Raw genomic sequence first — 249 nt, forward strand, 5'->3', positions numbered from 1 at the left:
GCACCCGGACCAGGACGGAGGCAACAGATGACGACCTACCCACTTTCTTAATCAGGTTGGCAAGCGTATCATACTACCGGCTTCGCACCTGGGTAGCCCGCGGTCCATGTACAAGTCGTATCAAGATTCGATGGCAATTGTTCGGGAGTATGGACGGCCCGACGTCTTCTTGACGGAAACGTGCAACCCTAAGTGGGACGAGATTCTTGAAGCGATACCTTCCGATATCCAGACAGCTCAAGATCGGAA

This window comes from Phytophthora infestans, genomic scaffold, assembly GCF_000142945.1.
Source record: "Phytophthora infestans T30-4 supercont1.202 genomic scaffold, whole genome shotgun sequence".
Taxonomy (NCBI): domain Eukaryota; phylum Oomycota; class Peronosporomycetes; order Peronosporales; family Peronosporaceae; genus Phytophthora; species Phytophthora infestans.